The sequence below is a fragment of the Euprymna scolopes genome, chromosome 4, assembly GCF_053919585.1.
Source record: "Euprymna scolopes isolate OS-2025 chromosome 4, ASM5391958v1, whole genome shotgun sequence".
Taxonomy (NCBI): Eukaryota; Metazoa; Mollusca; class Cephalopoda; order Sepiida; family Sepiolidae; genus Euprymna; species Euprymna scolopes.
Window position 1 is genome coordinate 96845959 of NC_136485.1, and position 18677 is coordinate 96864635.

Below are 18677 nucleotides of genomic sequence, written 5' to 3' on the forward strand. Positions count from 1 at the left end.
TTTTTATTTTTCAATAAAAGGAGCAAAGACCAAGTTTTAAAATAACAGGTTTAATAGCAAAATATGCAATATTTGTTTTTTTAAATCGGTTTTCCTTTGATTTCAAGAAAATCAACAAATTTTAACTTTGAATATAATAAATATATATAAATTCCAAGAAATCACTTGCCTATAAAAAATACTAATCAATGGGTACTTCGATTCTTCATTGTTAAGAATTTATCCATATTTATATTTTATATTCCATGTACTTTTTAAATAAAATAATTTTTTGAGCAAAGATTAAAAAATACTGCAACTTTAAATTGTTATATCAGATGGTCACAGAGCGGGTTTGTCTCCCTTTCTTCCAGTTGAGAACTACAGTAGCCATGTGTTTGCTGTCAACAAAAGTTAGTCATATGGGTGATCGTACTTGAAAAATGATCACATTCACTCATAAGTTTACTTTTATAAACAAACCCCTCAACAAATTTTCCTTTTTTTGTGTGTGTGTTTTTTATTCTCTTAAAGAAATACAGGAATTTTTGATCTAAAAATATTTTATTTCTTCTTTATGGAATGAATTTTTGTTTTTAATATCTAAAATAAAACATTGAATGAAATAGAAAAAATTATAGTAAGTGCTTAAATATTTTCAAAATATGAGGTTCCACTTAAAAAAACCATGTTGAGTTTTTTTTTTTTCTTTTTTAAAAAAAGGTTTTAAACTTTTGACTTTACAGGTAAATTTGCACATAACTATTCCTTTGTTTTTGTTTAAAATTAGATTATTGATCTTTATCTTCAATTTGTGATATAGAAACCTTAGGTGAGAAAATTATTTTCATTTTAATAGACATTTCAAATGGAGGGGGGGGGTTAAAAAATAAGTTTGTCTAGAATATCATATTTGGTTTATTGGAAAGAGCATAAAATTTCACATTAAACCTGCAAATATAAAAATTGAACCAATGGAATAATTTTGATAGATTTTTAAAGTGAAAAAAATTGAACAAAATTTAACTCGTAAAATTCAATTCAGTTTTAATAATCTTGAATTATTAGGATTCGTAAAACCTTATTTGAAATTAAATAGCGTTTAAAAATGCTGCAAATAGGTTGCAAAGTAACATTTATTTGTTGTATGGTTTATTTTTTTACCACTTTTTCGAATCTGTATAGTAAAATAGCAATACACATGGCCGTTAAAACGCTTTAGATAATCATAAATTCCAAGGGGTTTCTGCTAAAATAGTCATATTTTAAAAACCAAAGCACTTTAAGTCTTCAAAATACCACCGTTTTGTTCAGACATGAATATACTTTCAAATGAATTAGTAAATAATAACATACATTATATATTTTTAGAGTTTTAAGCAAATAAAGTGATAAAAATGTGAACATCATAAAACGGCATTTTCGGTAAGATTTTGTAAACCCCCCCCCCCCCCCCCCCCGATTTCTAAACATTCGTACCGTGTTTTTGTGAAGAATTTTTTTAATGAAATTTGGAAATTAGCCAAAAGAAATGTCATTTTTAATAATTTCGAGTGTCTGAAATTCATTTGACAACTCGTTTTTTTTTTTTTTTTGTACTGAAAATTTTGAAAAAAAATTTCTTCGTTAAAACAATCTTTTTACTATGTTTATTCGTTAAAAAGATGATTGAACAGTGTTTTCTCTAGTGGTACGTAGCAATTTAAAAACATATCCTAAAAATCGTTATGAATTTGAATCAAGACTTCTGTGGTGATAGTAGCAGCAGCAGCGATAACATGGCGTAAATAGACGTTTTGTTTATTTTTATTTCAAATCGATTTTTTTTTTTTTTTTTTTTTAATTGAAAATCTTGTTATAAATAAAAATTCTTACATTTTTAGTTAGAGCTATTTTTTTATCAACCATACCAATATTTTTAAAAATTGGGTAGTAGATTTTAAAATATTTTAACAAGTGAAAATGTGAACTATCATTGTTTTGGTTCACGTGTATGAACGGTACACACACTTCTAATTTTCGTCCCTTAAAAAATGTTTTCAGTGAATTATTATTGAATGGAAATTAAATCTATCCGATTATTAAAAAATAAAATAAAAAAAATAATCAATATTTAAATATTTGTAGGAGGTGCTCAGTTAAAAAATAAAAAAGGTAGGAAAAGACCTAAAATGTAATTAAAAATCAAAATAACATTAATTAAAAATTTTTAACAATTTTTCAGATTTAGCAAAAACTTGTTTCTTTTTTTTATATTTAAATAGAATTTAAATACTTGATATTTTTCCAAGCATCATGTTTTCTGTTAGAGGGACGTCACTTTTTTAAATAACATTTATTTTTGTCTGTCATAATTCTTGTAAAGTTTCACAATGAGTATCAAACACCCTCTTAAAAAAAACCCAAAAAACACTTGCTTAATTCTATGTCTAATCCTAGGTATGAGTAGCAAGCCTCCTCCTCCTCCTAAAACCTTTAGCCTTAACAATAACGCTAAGTACGAGTGGCACTAAACAAACTTCCTCTGTGAGTTCATATAAGTGTAAAAAAAAAAAAAAAAAAAAAAGCATAAAAAACGTTTAAAGAAAGTGCACAATTAATCTCCCATAAAAAATAAATTGATCAAATGTCCTTAAACGCTAGGATCGTCTTGAAATAGTGAATTATTTTACATTTTACAACCCCCACTCTAAAGTCTAAAGTTGTTTTTGTTTTGTTTCTATCAAGTCTTCAGGATGTCCACACATAATTTTCCTTAGCCCTACCAGAGTGGCAACCTCCTCACCTTCTCATAATTGCATAAAGACCCTCTTAAAACCACGCATAATCGCCTTTTAGAAAACAAACAAACAAACAAAAACATTCAGGATTTATCTATCATAGGAAAAGGGGGGGGGGTTAACTGCCCTAAAACGCTCGAATGATTCAAACTGGGAAATCATTTTACATTAAATTCTAAAATAATTTTTGTTTACCTTAAAGTTTTTCAAGTTTACATGCAATTGTCTATAAAAGTAGAATCACATATTTTGTAGAGGTGGTCAGATGGGGGAGGGATAGCAGAAGGTATTAATCTACAATAATACCAAAGAAATATTGCAATATATTCATTTTTAATCAATCCTAGATTTCGATTTCAGCACATAAAATGCATTACAACTAAACTTAGAGTTCTAACTTTTTTTTTTTTTTTTTTTTTTTTTTTTTTTAATGAATACATGGCAATTTTAAGCAATCACAGCATATTTATGTGCATTTACTGCAAATTATTTGGAAACCATTCATTTCTGGAGATTTTCAATTGCATATTCAGATTCCTTGCACACAAATATGGCAAATTTCATTGCTTACTTATCTTGTGTTTTAATAAAGACATAGCATTTTTACTTAGTCTTGTGTTTTAATAAAGATATAGCATTTTTACTGAAAAAGTAGTGCAAAAAATGTGACAAAATGCATATGGTCTTAAAGAGGAGAAAATAACACGCAGAGCATAAAAATAGTAATAACTTCCTTGATTTTAATTGGATTTAAAAAATTTTAAAATATTCTTTCTTAGCTTATCAAGCTCTTTCTATATATATATATATATATATATATACCAATATTGAAATATTTTAAGCCATTTAAATTTTCATGTGTATTGCTAAGTAAAACAAACCCGTTTTCTCTAATATTCAGGTTGACAAGTTCTTGTGGTTCTTAACTTTTAAATTCAGATGAATATGTCTTGGCTCAAACAAAAATTAGTAAAAGTGCTCCGTTACACCAACTGAAAACGCCTTACAATTTTTCAATAAAATGTTGACTTTTATAGGTTTTCGGATATGCTGAAAACAAGTATTGCAGGGAAAATTAACAGACAAATAGTTTTTGAGATATAAATACCTGTATTATGCAATGTAGTTTCTAGTAGTTTGAATTGGCCGCCATCTTGTTTCAATGAAACAGTTTAGTGAACATGCGCAGACGAACTGTGAAGTTAATTTTACGAAATGCAAACGTTTATTCAATGTCATTTTCACCAAAAGATTACTTTCAAGAAAATTCGGTCAATGTGTACGGGTTGTCCACTCCGTTTATTCCGGTAGCCATTCTTAACATGATGAAGTTGAAAATAAGAAAATGCCTTCCAGAATAAAGACCCTCTAGCCTTCCCATGTTAAGCACGGCTTTCAGAATTGCACTGGATAAAAAAGCTGAATGTTTGCCACTTTCATATGCCGCCTATTTAAACATGGTCACCAGTGATTTGCATTGCAAAATACAGGTATTTATATTTTGAAACTATTTGTCTGTGCTAATTTTCCCTCTGATATTCGCTTTTAGCATACCCGGAAACCTATAAAAGTAGTAATTTTATTGAAAAATTGTAAAGTGTCTTCATTTGGCATAACAAAGCACATTGACCCAAAAATTTATTGATCGAAATAAGCACCATTACTATCAGCACACTTTTACCAATGCAAAACAAGTGCATTTATACCAGTAACGTAAGAATCTTGCGTTCTGGTGGTGATGAAGGCGTTTTTGATATCGCTTAGGTTTTTGAAGCATTTTTCATGCGGAAAGTTATCGAGATGCTTGAAAAAGTGGTAGTCGGTAAGTGAGAGGTCTAGAGGGTATAGTGGATAAGGCAGTTTTGTAGCCCAATTTGTTTGACTTTGTGAGATATTCTCTTAACTCCGTTATGCTTTTGGCAGAATGAAACAAAACAATCAGAAATCACCACTGACTCACCTTTAAACTCCAATGTAAATTTTATTAAAGTAGAACGATCCAAATTGTAGTGCAAGGCTGGTAATACCCGAAAAGAGTAGTAGTTCATGGTTTATCTTCGCATTTGCAGGGTACAATTCTCCACGCTGTTCGAAGAATAGTTGCAACAAGTCGATGAGTTTGATGCTTTCCAAGAATGAATGCTATGAGTCCGTTTAGTCATGGAGTTCACTATGAATAACCGTCCAAATGATAGTCAAAGGACAGGTCAAAATGTAGATCTTAATTTTGTCTCTGAGTAGTAATACACACGGACGAAAAAACGCTTTGGATAATCACAGATTTCAAGGTAGTTCTACTAAAATAGCCATATTTTTTAAACCAAAGCACTTCAAGTCTTCAAATTACTACTGTTTTGTTCGGAAATGAATATACTTTCAAATGAATTAATAAATATGAATGTACATTATATATTTTAAGAGTTTTAAGCAAATAAAGTGATAAAAATGTGAACGTCATAAAATGGCGTTTTCGGTAAGGTTTTGTAATGACCCCCCCCTGTTTTCTAAAGGTCCGTACCGTGATTGTATGAAGAATTTCGTCATGAAATTTGGGAACCAATTAGAAGAGGTGTTAATCTTAATACTGTCAAGTGTCAGAAATATTTTTGACCATTTCTTTTTTTGTCGTGTTAAAAATAAGATTTTAATATGACGAGTATTGAACATTTTGAAAAAAAAATTCTTCGGACACCCAATAGTAAGTAAATCAATCTTTTTACTATCTTTATCAATTAAAAGTATTATTTTATGTTGAGTAGGACCGCGGTAATTGATAATTTAAAAGGACCTACCCGAAAAAAAAAATTGTTTCTTTTTAATCGAATTTGGTCAAATGAAGTTTAAGCAGCAGCAGCAGCAGCTCCAGCCTGTAGAATCAGCGATAGCACAGTTGTAAACAAACACGCGTTCTTTAATTTTTATTCAAGAACGAATTAAGAAAAACATAAAAATATGAATATAAATGTTCTTATGTTTAATTAGAGCTATTTTGTTATCAGAATAACATTAGTTTAGAACTATTCGGTTTTCAGAATATATAATAACAACAATCCTAACCAATTCGGCATTATAAATCTGTTGCAATTTCTCACAAATCTCGTCAAATTTAAAAACATGGTTAAAAAAACAAAAACTTTTGTAGATATATAGCTTGCATGCACTTTTATTCTTTAAATTAGTTTTGAACAGCGAATTAAAACAATGTTTTACTGCGAACAGCCACAAATGTTTTTTTTTTTCAAAATCAAAATAAGTATCAAAATCTCGTTTATACATAGATTCGAAAAAGTTGTCAAAAAACAAATATATAACAAATAAATGTTATCAAAGGCAAGATAAGTTACTTTTCTACCAAACTGGATATATTTTTTGTGTTTTTATTCAATGTAACATGTTTATTCAGCTCGAAAAAAATACAGTGTTTACCGTGGAAAATTAAAAATGGCGCCCGGCCCGACTCTCTTTGACACGGTAAGTTTGAGAAAAGGAGTTAAAAATAAAAAAAACTATACAAAATACTGTTAAAAACTCACCGAATATATGTCAGCCTATGTCACGGTAACATATATTGAGTGAGTTTCTAGCAGTATTTTGTCTACTTTTTTATTTTTAACTCTTTTCCCCAAACTTACAGTTTCAAGAGAGTCGGGCGCCATTTTAAATTTTCCAAAACATCGGTAAACACTGTTTTCAAGCTGAATAAACATGTTACATTAAATAAAAACACTAAAAAATTATCCAGTTAGGTAGAAAAGTAACTTGCTTTTGATAACATTTATTTGTTATATATTTGTTTTTTTGACAACTTTTTCGAATCTGTGTATAGTAATACAAACCCTCAAAATCTATATCAATATTCTTGAAATTTTAAAAGCAGTTAGAAAACACATCAAACTACAATTAAGAAGCTTTTTATTTCGTTATTTTTTTTTCTACTTATTAAGCGAAAGATATTTTTACAACCTGCTCCAGCGTAGTATAAACGGCCTATGGAATTAACACCTTCAACCTCGAAAATAGAAATCAACAAAGTTTTGAACGCTCTTTTTGAAAAAAAGCTCTCTTAACTTCACCTCTAATACAAATTATGTGTGGCAAGTCTCCTCCTAAAACACTCTTTAACCCTAACAATAACACTAAGTTCGAGTGGCAAGCCCCCCCCCCAACAAAATACCTCTGTAAGCCACATACAAGCATCTAAAACAAACAAACAAAAAATAGATCCTTCCTTAAAGAAAAATACACATAAAAATAAATTGGTTAACTGTCCTAAAATCCTAGAACGGCCAGGAAATGATGAATTATTTTACATTAAATTTTTGTGAAACTAACCGCTCCCCCCTCTAATATTGTTTTTGTTAGCTTTGTCTCTGTCAAGTTTTCAGTATGTTCACACATAATTTTCCTTAGCCCTACAATTAATTCAAAGTCCGAATGGCAACCCTCCCCATATTCTCATTGCATAGAAACCCTCTTAAAACTACACATAATCATCTTAAAAAAAAAAAAAAAAAAAAAGCATGCATATTTTCCCATAGAAAAAAAAAACAGTTAACTGCCCTAAAATGCTAGAATGACCTGTAATAGGAAATTATTTTACATTCAATTCTAAAATAATTTGTTTATCTTTCATTAAAGTTTTTCATGGCATTTTATACATAATTTCCTAAAAAGGTAGAATCACATTTTGGAGGGGTGGTCAGAAGGAGTTGAGTGGGGTTAAACAGAAGGTGTTAATCTACAATAATACCAAAGAAATATTGCAATATATTCATTTTTAAATGGTCTTATGTTTAGATTTAAGTTTTTTGTACATAAAGCACATTACAATTCAACTTTGAGTTCTCACACTTCTTTTCTGTTTATGGATACATGGCATTTTTAAGGAATTGCTGCATATTTATGCACATTTACTGCAGATTATTTGGAAACCATAAACTTTGGGAGATTTTCAGTTGCATATTCTGATTCCTTGTACAAAAATACACTTATATGGTAAATTTCATTTCTTAGTCTTGTGTTTTAACAAAGATATGACATTTTTACTGAAAAAGTAGTGTAAAAAATGTGACGAAACGCATATGGTCTTAAAGAGGGAAAAATATCCAAACGTGTGAGGCACAAAAATAGCCATAACTTCCTTAATTTTAATCAGATTTAAAAAATTTAAAAAGATTCTTTCTTAGCTCATCAAGCTCTTTCTATGCATACCAATATTGAAATATTTCAAGCTATTTCAATTTTTTCATGTGTATTGCTATTCTGAGAGATATTATATAAGTAATGATGAAAGTCAATCAATTCACAGTGCACAACAGTGTGCAATGAATATAATATTTCGCCCAACATAAGGGCATTGGTGTTTGCAAATAACATTTTTGCCCCATATTAGGGTATTAATGAGTCTCAATGAAACAAAAGGGGTTTTGAGACTCAAGTGAATTTTCTTACGCCCATTTCAACCTGGTGTCTCTGTGAAAACTGGCGGCCTAAAATATGAAACATAGCACTAGTTAGTAAGAACAATCAATCTGTAGGTTCAAAGTCGTGGGCAATCAAACTGACCAATGAGGTGCCTACTTATTTCTGCAGAATTTCTTATAACTTCTGCAGGGTCGGTTTAGTAATGTGCAATTGGGCATTGTCATTGAATAGAATTGAGCCTTTTCTATTGACTAATACTGGTGGAAGTTTTTGATGCATTTGATTCATTTATTGATAATACTTTACCACCATGATGGTTTCACCTGCATTAAAAGAAACTGTAATGGATGAAACCAGTCGCAGTCCACCAAACAGTAAGCATGACCTTTTTCTTTTTTGCAACTCTGCTGTTGAGAAGTGTCATGGAGCTTCGTTGGCATTTAACCACTGAGCTCAGCATCATTGGTTGTGGTAGAGATCCAACTTCTCGGATGCATATGATTACAGAGGATATCATGCTCTGCCATTAAGTAAAATTTTGGATATTTATGTATTTTTGTTACCATGCTGAAATGTTATTTTGAAAACGATTCTTAACATGAGGAGGGTAGAATTGAATAAAAAAAAAAAAAAAAAAAGATATTGTGAAACTTGAATTTAACCTGAAATAACTATTTACAAATAGCGTGGTACCAGAAATGCAGGACTACCAAAATTTGGTTTAATTAATCTGCCTATTAAACTTTAAATAGGTAACATATTATCACGTTTTTATTGAATATGAAATCGTGATTATAATTCAATCTAAACTAAACACGTTTAACAAATAAAAAAAAAGAAAAAATGCAAGATGAAGTTTTTAAATGCTTAAATGTGTTTTATTTTATACTTTAAAATTAAAAACATTCAACATTGAAAAAAAAATAAAAATAAAAAAAATTTGAGTACTTATTTCAGTACGGAACAAAAATACATATCATTTCGAAAGCCATTCTTTACATGGGGAAGGTGTTTTGTAACTATTCTATGCTTCAGCCTTACAATTTAAAAAAAAAAAAAGATATTGTGAAACTTGAATTTAACCTGTAGGTACTGCCAAACGATTGGAGGACGGAGCACATAATCCTGTGACTTGTGTTAACTACACAAAGTATGGAGCAGCAAAAGCAGAAGTGTTTTTTTTGTTTTTGTTTTTAACCATTATCTTTTTCAAACTGCAATTAATCTTATTTTGTTAGGTTTACACAGTTTAATGATTCATATTATAAACATTTGTATATGAAATATGGTTTTACTAAATATGTATGACTGTTCATTTGGTTAATTACTGGTTTCCATACTTTATTTTGTAAAGAGACAAACTAGAGATCATAGTCATCTACAAAAAGTTTATTTTTTGTGCAATATTTTTCAATTGGTTTTAATCTGGTGATAAAATAGCTGGCAACAGTCATGTTTATATTATAATTTAATATTTAAAAAAAAAAATTTAAACACCATTAATTAAAAATCTGTTGTAAAGAAACACTATGAAATAATGGAATTTTAATCTTTTAAAAATCAATTTATTTTTAGTAAGTTTTTTTTTCTTGGCAATTCAACTGATAGTATATATGAATTAGAAAAAAATGCTATTAAAAAAAACATTAACTTTATATCAATTTTTAATTGCAACTTAAAGGTAAGTTTGAATTCAATATATGTATTTAAAGTTAAAAAAATTTTTTTACATATTCAAACTCTCATGATTTATAATAAATAAAAATTTCGATCAATTTAAACATATTTTATTCAAATTTGGAAAAAATAAGATAGGTGGTGGGGGGCATGCACTAAAAAAATATTTCCTCTCATATTTTATGAAAACTGCATTTTATATGTAATTTCATTCTAAAATGGATAAGTATCGAAAATTTAACTATTAGTTGATTTTTGCTAGATTTATTAAACACAGGTATGTTTTAAGTTCAAAATAACATTATTTTAAAGCGTCAATTACGTAAACACAATTTTCATCTTGAATTTTCATTATTTACGTACGATGAAAAAAATTTTGTAAATTATTTACTAGTTTATTTTGCCTTTCTTTTTTCTTTTTAAATGGTACAAAAGTTATATTGATAATATTAACTTATAATGAAGTTACATCGTGTTTACATACGGAGTGGGGTTAATTCTGTGTTGAATTTTAGAGGTTAACCTGAAAACACTATTTACAATTTGTAAGCGTGGTACCAAAAATGCAAAGAATCATGTTTTAATTTTACTTTACAGTGAATATTGTTCTCGGATGCATATGCTTACAAGCTCTATTGTATGCATCCGAGAACAATATTTGGCGCTCCTACACCTTTAGGACGAAATTTTGCAGTCGATAAATTGTGTTCAGATACAAAAAAAACAATAATTTCTACTGATATTTTTGTCAGTTCTAATAAATTAGCAGGGGTATCTGGCGAGGAGGGGAGGGGGGTAAATCGAAACAATGAAAAATAAAGAATAAGCAAATGAAAAAATCCTGTTTAAATTTTAAAACTTTTTTAAAAGATCGGAAAACAAAAAAAAACAGCAAACGTGATTGAAAATAAAGAATAAGCGATTGAAAAAAAATGGCATAGATCACCCTGTTTGTTAAAACTTCTAAAAAAAACAGTCGGAAAAACAATAAAAACTGAACGTGATGGAAAAATAAAAAGGGAAAATAAAGAATAAACAAACAAAAAAAATGGCATAAGTAACTCTGTTTGAATATTAAAACTTTAAAAATCGAAAAAAAAAAAAAACAATGTCCGATACGCTGTCACTATAACCACTATTCTACAAGTACCATAGGTTTTTTGGGTTTTTTTCTGTTTAAACTAATTCAAGAAAGAATATTTTTTGTGCATGCATGTTTGGCTAAATTTAGCAATACACATGAAAAAATTGAAATAGCTTAAAATGTTTCAATATTGGTATATGCTTGATGAGCTAAGAAAGAATCTTTTTAAATTTTTTAAATCCAATTAAAATTAAGGCAGTTATGACTATTTTTGTGCCTCACACGTTTGGATATTTTCCCTTCTTTAAGACCATATGCGTTTTGTCACATTTTTTACACTACTTTTTCAGTAAAAATGTCATATCTTTGTTAAAACACAAGACTAAGCAATGAAATTTACCATATAAGTGTATTTTTGTACAAAGAATCAAAATATGCGACTGAAAATCTCCCAAAGTTCATGGTTTCCAAATAACATTATAATACATTAAATATAAACACTAAAAACATATCCAGTTAGGTAGAAAAGTAACTTATCTTGCCTTTTGATAACATTTATTTGTTATATATTTGTTTTTTGACAACTTTTCAAATCTATGTGTATAGTAATACAAACGAGATTTTCGTACATCTTTTGATTTTGAAAAAACATTTGTGGCTGTTCGCAGTAAAACATTGTTTTAATTCGCTATGAATAAAAGTACATGCAAGCTATATATCTACAAAAGTTTATTTTGTGTTTTTAACCATGTTTTTAAATTTGACCAGAAATGTGAGAAATTATAATGGATTCATAATGCCAAATTGGTTAGGATTGTTATTATACATTCTGAAAACCGAATAGTTCTAAACTAATGTTATTCTGATAACAAAATAGCTCTAATTAAACATAGAACATTTATATTCATATTTTCATGTTTTTCTAAATTCGTTCGTGAATAAAAATTAAAGAACGCGTGTTGTTTATACTGTGCTATGACTAATACTACAGCTGCTGCTGTTACTAATACTAACTTAATTTGACCAAACTCGAGAAATAGAAACTTTTTTTTTTTTTTTTTTTCGAGTAGGTCCTTTTAAATTATTATCAATTACCGCGGTCCTACTCAACATAGAATAATACTTTTAATTGATAAAGATAGTAAAAAGAATGATTTACTTACTAGTGGGTGTCCGATGAAATTTTTTTTTCAGAATGTTCGATCCTCGTCATATTAAAGTCTTATTTTTAACACGACAAAAAAAGAAATGGTCAAAAATATTTCTGACACTTGACAGTATTAAGATTAACACCTCTTCTGATTGGTTCCCAAATTTCATGATAAAATTCTTCATACAATCATGGTACAGGCCTTTAGAAAACAGGGAGGGTCATTACAAAACCTTACTGAAAACGCCATTTTATGACGTTCACATTTTTATCACTTTATTTGCTTAACTCTTAAAATATATAATGTACATTCATATTTATTAGTTCATTTGAAAGTATATTCATTTCCGAACAAAATAGTAGTAATTTGAAGTGCTTTAGTTTAAAAAATATGGCTATTTTAGTAGAACTACCTTGAAATCTGTGATTATCCAAAGCGGTTTTTTTGTCCATGTGTATTACTACTAAATTGTCATGAAGTAACAAATTTTTGCAAATGTGTATTTCTATAGAAAATAATTGACCGTTTTTTTTTTTTTTTCTAATTTTCACATTTTATTCGACTAAGACATTGCCCTTTTAAACAGTACTAGTTTCGACTGGTCCGATGCTGCTGAGAAAAGTTTTAGGCAGACATACATTTAAACAGACAGTAATGGGTGCCCGGCGTTGCTCTGGTGTTTGGAACAGAAATAAAGTGGTCATAGGCAGGAAGTATCGCGAAGGAGGAAAAGAATGTTAAAACAAAAACGTAACATCTTTGCCGTTGCATCCATCACTAAACCGGAAGTGATGAATGTTTGAATTAAGGCGAGTCAATCATGCCCAGTTGAGTGTTTTTAGCCAATATTTCTATATTTGTCATCCAAAGGGCTGAGCTTCAAACTGGTACCAATCTTGTAAAAAATTTGTCGCCTCTGTCGAAAGTTTTAGGCAGGCATACAAACATACATATATACGTTTAAACAGGTGAGATTTATATAATAGACTAGTAGGGGTACCTGGCATTGCCCGGGTATTTGGAGGTGTGTTAGTAGGCAGGCAGGCTCGAACCCGTGACGCGAAGGCGCAAAAGAAAGTGAAAGAAAATGTGAACATTTACTGCTATGCTATGAAGCCATAGGAAGTGGAAAGCGTTCCAATTTAGCAATGTCAATCAAAATGTTGACTTGCTTTTCCCCCCACATTAAAAACGACCTTCATGGGAGGTTTAAAAGCAACACCATTTCTGCAAGTCATCTTTTTGATTGACTGTTTAATTTGAACGCTTTACACTTCGGGTCGTGTCATGGCGTTGGGTAAGACGTCAGATTTTCTTTCACTTTCTTTTCTGCCTTCGCATCACGAGTTCGAGCCTGCCTAATACTTTTTTTTTCTTTTTTCTATTTTATTTTATTTTTATTTTTTTTACACATCCAAACACCTGGACAATGCTGGATGCCCAGGCTAGTTTTAAATTATGAAATAAGACACACTTAATCATTTTAAAACTTGATCTTGCATTATTTTTTTTTTATTTGTTAAACAATGTGGTTAATTTAAATTAAATTTTCATCACATCCTTACATTTGAAATAATGTGATTAGATTTTACCCATTTAAAGTTTGTTAAACATTTCTAATATACCCATAAACAAACTTCTGTTTACATTAAGCGATACCAGTGTCGAACGTAAAGAGTCCCTTTTTAATGATTTCATGGTTACAACTAAATGGTAAATCTGCCCACTTTTCATCATGAGTCACCACACAACCCGATAGAGAAACAGATCATTCTTGTTGGGTAAAATAAAGGAAGATGACACTTCATAAATCATATATGTTACGTCTAATTCAGAAGTTCTCAAACAGTTGTGCGTGGATTGGCTTTGACTAAAACTTTAAATTGATTGTTTGCCAACATCCAATGGCCGACCACTCCACTCATCATTTTCAAGACACTCCTCGCCGCCACAAAATTTCTTAAATCACTATTGTGCTGTGCGTTCAGTAGTGGTTCCTAAGCCAAATGTTTCATTGATAGCATGAACTATTTCAGCAGCTTTTCAGCCTCGCTTGAATTGAGATAAGAAAATTGTGCAAATTACTTTTTTTCCATCTTGTATTCAATGTTTTGAAAAGACATAATTGCTTTAAAACGATTAGAGTGAAAAATGCTCTTTAAAATGATATATAAAGTAAAGGTATAATAATGGAAACTTATTTGAAAATACATCATTTGAAATCAAAATTAAAAATTTCGCAAGAACTTTGTTCTCAACCTATTAGTTTTTTTCAGTGGCGGCTATATTTTCTTGCATTTCAGCAGTAACATTTTAAAAGCCTGCTAGATCAGGGAAAGAAATCTCCAGAAAATCGGTATATTTTTTATTTTTGCTGCATGAAAATTTAAAAAAACACTAATTCAAAACAAAAAAAAAAAAAAGAAAACTATATTTTAACTTCTTACCCAACATATTACAAAATATTCTGTTTTCTCACTCTATATTTTTGGGATTATAATCCCAAAAATATAGAGTGAGAAAACGGTTAACTCCCCAGAAAACTTCCAAATTTTATCAGATAGTTTTATTTGTTTTTTCGGATAAGGTATATTTTGTTTTGCAAGAAACAATAAAATCAAACTGTGTTTATAATAAAAGTTGGGTTTGTACACAGAGGTACGAAAAAAAAACAAATGTTATCAAAGGCAAGATAAGTTAATTTTCTATTTAAGTAGATAAGTTTTTAGTGTTTTTATTTAATGTAAAATGTTTATTCGGTTCGAAAAAAAAAACGAGTAATGTTGAACGCTGCCGGACAACAAGAAAAGATGGCTGCTATTTCTTTGAAGACTCAATAATTACTTCAAAATAAGAAATTAAGCAAAATGGTACTGTGACATTTATTCAATTATTTGTTAATGTATAGAATAGTTAACAATCGAGGGCAGACATTAAGAACCTTGCATCTTGTCTGTAATTTTTTTCCTTTTCACTTTTTCTGAGTTTTTTTATGCGGATTATCATCGATTAGACTTAACTACCAGGTTGCAAAAAAAATTTTTTTTTTAAAGTTAATTTTTTAAACGGGGTATTCACTTTCTCATGTTATTATTCTACAAGTATTTTGATAGTAATACTCCAGACTACAAGCCCTTGTACCCCCTCGACGTAAATACCTCCGACAAACCCAACAAGCAGCAAAATCCCATCCTACATAGTAGTAGCATTACAAGTTGATTTTTTTTTTTTTCCTTTTAGATAATCATTTTATCAATTTATGTGAAAAGAGCTATGTAAAAGATGCTTAAAACCATTTGAATTATACAAATACCATCAGTAATTCAAAAGTTATAAGAATTTTAAGTGCCAAAATTTAGGCTTTTCCATGGACATTTTTCTTTAGAAAAAGTGGGTAAAATATCAAGAAATTCAGTAATTTCGCCACCATTTATTTATTTTTCAAGCTATTCTCATGAAACTTGGCACTCTTATGTAAAATTGTGTGTTCTTTCTGATTATACAGTCAAATCTGATGTATCTCTTTACCATAAGCCATAAATTATAAATTCAGATGTACAAATTTCAATTTTTTTTAAACTGGCACATGGTATCATACAGTGGGTGTCTATTCATGAATAAAACTAAGTATTATAATGGTATTTAAATATAGCTTTATTGAGAGCAGGCATTTTCCGAATATTAAGCAATGTCATTTCTTGGTACGCTCGAGCGCAACCCTGAGAAACTATGTGCAGACGCACGTACCAAGATGGCCACCAGCAATAACATAAGAAATGACATTGCTTAATATCTGGAAAGCTACTTATTTGCAGAAGATTTAAATGCGATATTCGTCTTCAGCATACCCTAAAACCTTAAAAGGTAGTCATTTTAATGAAAAATGTTAAGGTAAAAATTTACAAAATGCATCACAATGAAATTCTTTATGAAACTGTTTAATTATTAGATGTCCTCAGTTAAAAAAAAAAAATACAGATTTTACAGATTCAAAAAAATGGTCTTGACAATGAGTTTAAAATAAATTCAAGTTTCACAACATATTTTATTTAATTGTTGGGTGAAAGTACAGAATAATTAACAAAACACCCTTCCTTCCCCATGTTAATAATGGGTTTTCTAAATAATGTTATTATTTCAGCATGATAGCATAAGTGCACAAGTACCTTTTTTATTTGTTTTTATCTATATATATATAAAAATGTAACTCTTGGTTCGTTCGCAATTAATAGTCTAAAGAACCACTGGACGGATGGCTTCCACGTTTTGGTATATGTTTACTATACCCATGTGTGTTTTTATATATTTCTTTTTAATTATAACATTATACTTAATTTTTCTATAATAAATAGGTGGTTTTCTTTGTACCGATAGGCCATTTTTTTTTATTTAGGGACAATTATTTATTACCGCTTCCCGTCATGTGACCAGTGTTTCCAATTTAGTGGTTTTCCTGCTAGATCTGGAGATTTCGTTTGCAATCTAGCGGGGAATTCTAGAAAATCTGGAGATATTTGGCACCCACACAGCTGCAATTTTAGATTAAAAAATAAAGAAAAGCGCTTGAAAATACTTTAAAACATAAAATAAACTCATTCATGTAAGTAAAAAAAAGTAGCATTTATTGCCTTTGGTAACAATTATTTATTGATTATTTGTTTTGTTTTTCACGATTTTTTTTTTTTTTTTTTTTTTTTTTTTGCTAACTATTCTTAAATCTCTCTATAAAATCGATTTTTCCAAGTACATTTTAGGTGGGGTGGGAGTAGGGAAGCATTCCAACCTCCGAAGTTTAGTTTAAAATACCATCTAAGCAACTCCGCTTAATTTAGAAGTATTTAGTCGAAAATTGTAAAAAGCAAGAAACAGCAAAAAAAAAAAAAAAAAAAATACCAATACAGTAGAATTTAATTATCTACCAACCTAAATACTTTTAACATGCTAAAACAAAGTTTTGTTTTTTTATTTTTCTAATTTCAAAATATGTTACAGTTTGAGTTTATGATTTGTTTCTTGCAAAAAAAAAAAATACCCTCTTTGAAAAAACAGGTAAAACTAGCTGATAAAATATGTAAGCCTTCTGGGGAGCTAACCGCTTCAATATAATTCCAGAAACATAGTGAGAAAACACGGAACATTTTATATATTGAATATACTATATTTATAATTTTTTTTATGGTCGGAAGTTAAAATATGGAAGTTTTTTTGTTTTTTTTGGGGGGGGGGTGAATTAGCGATTTTTTTTTTTTTTTTTTTTTTTTTTTTTTTTTTTTAATTTCAGATGATAAAAGTTAAAAATCTAGCAATTTTCTGGGGATTTCTTTCTCCTGATCTCGCGTTTTTTTGTTTTTTTTTTAAATCAGTTACCAACACTAAAAGGATATTTTGGTCTCACTACTACAGGCTTAATGTAAACAGAATGTGTTTACAATATCGGTAAATTTTCAATGGGTTTAATCACATGATTATTGATAGTGTAACCATGTGATTAAAATTTAATTTAAATTAACCACACGTGGTCGCTTTCCTATCAAATATTCATCGAAAAATGGTAGGTACAGACAAAATGAATGCCGACGCTCAAAGTGTATAAACATTTTGACCCCTCCCTTTGCTTAAAAATTCACCAAAAATTAGGAAATTAACCAATTTTAATGAAAATTTCAGTATTTATCAAATAATGATCGCAGAATATAATGAACTAATTATTTTTACTTAACTCTTAGTGAAAATGTTTTATTTTGGTTAAATAAAAAATACCTTTTAAAAAACGCAAGAATTTATTTTTGCTTTTTTTATATAAATAAAGCATCATAATTTGTAACAATAAGAAAATTTTTACAGGAACATTACGAAAAAAGCCTCTAAAGTCCGTATTAATGAATTCGATATAACTCGAAGAAAAATGAATTTCTCGCATACTATTCAGGAAATTAAAGATTCAATTAGATTCCTATTTCAGTCACCTAAATTATTTAGGGTGAAATGAGTTTAGGAATTCATAGAAAACCTAAATTTTTTTTTTTTTTTTTTTTTGCTTAAAAAAAATAGCATTAATACAGTAAGTTAGGTAAAATTTGCATAGAGTGCTCTGCTTTACAGTTGTTGTAAAAATGGCATGGAAATTTGAATTTCGTTCCCTTTTAAATTCGGTACATTTTTACATTGCGTCCAACTCCTCGTTCACATTCGACACGTCAACTTTTATAGCTTTTCGGGTATGCTGACAAGGTTAGGGGTGTCTATTCCGAAAGCCGTTCTTAACATGGGTAGATTGAAGTGGATATTTGTTGAAAACATACCCGACAACCTATAAATGTCGACATTTCTAATGTGAATGGTAAGCTGGACTTATGTAAAAAATGACAAAAAGATATACCAGACTGACTTTTTTGTTTAAAGATGGAATTATTTCCCTTTCGTTATTAATTTTTTTAATTTTTTTTTTTTTTTTTTTTTTTTTTAAATATTTTGTGTTTTATATACATAAAGTACAATTGTTGAATGTTACTGTTTTGAATGTTACGTTGGGGGGGGGCACAATTAAAAAATTAAGAAAGATTAAAACGGAGCGAAATTTAA

The 18677-nt window shown here is 29.2% G+C and overlaps 1 protein-coding gene across 1 annotated transcript in view; it reads left to right on the top strand.

Moving 5' to 3' along the window:
- The window catches only part of LOC145269030 (uncharacterized), a 202028-nt gene that overhangs the window by 18362 nt on the left and 164989 nt on the right, over positions 1-18677 (top strand). The window lies entirely within an intron of this gene.